Source organism: Panthera tigris, chromosome D4 (genome assembly GCF_018350195.1).
Source record: "Panthera tigris isolate Pti1 chromosome D4, P.tigris_Pti1_mat1.1, whole genome shotgun sequence".
NCBI classification, from domain to species: domain Eukaryota; kingdom Metazoa; phylum Chordata; class Mammalia; order Carnivora; family Felidae; genus Panthera; species Panthera tigris.
In genome coordinates, this window is record NC_056672.1 from 86779385 (window position 1) to 86780073 (window position 689).

Below are 689 nucleotides of genomic sequence, written 5' to 3' on the forward strand. Positions count from 1 at the left end.
GTAGTTATGAAAGGGCTGCCGCACTATTTTCTCCAAGGCTCACCCAAGCCTTGTGACTTTGGCAAGGCAGGAATTCCACTCCCGTTTATAGAGGGGGTAAACCGCGTGAACCCCAGAGAGCTTAAGTGGCAGAACTTCCGCCAGATCCCAAACCCAGTGTTTCGTGCGAGGCAGGGCTGGGCGGTCAGAACTGAATCAACTTGACTTCACCTCTCAGGGAGGCAATGTCTCTGGTAGGGGAGACTTTCAAACAACTCCATAAGAAAGTGGAGAGTGGCAAGTTTAGTTTAAGAGGTTGCTGGGGAAGTCAGAGGCGGTGGCATTTGAAAATGGGCCCTTAAAAGGCGGGCAGAATTTGAGGACTGGCACGGGCAGAAAATCCCAATAGGGATGCGAGCATTCGCAGGTTCCTCCTAGAAAGACCCTTAGAGCCCTGATAACTCCGCCTCAGCTTCTTTAAGAGTGGCTCCGCCCCACTCAGCCACAGCAGCCAATCGAATCCCGACGGCCAATGGTAAGCGAGAAGAGAGCACTTCCGCGCTTCAACCGCACTTTTAAGGGGCGGAGCAGAGGGCGAGAGAGGCGCGACCAGACCGATCACGTGATCCAGCCCATTGGAGAGAGGCCGACGCCGCACGGGGCAGTTCGGCGACGTTCATTGGTCAAAGAAGGGTTGGCCCTGCGTGCGG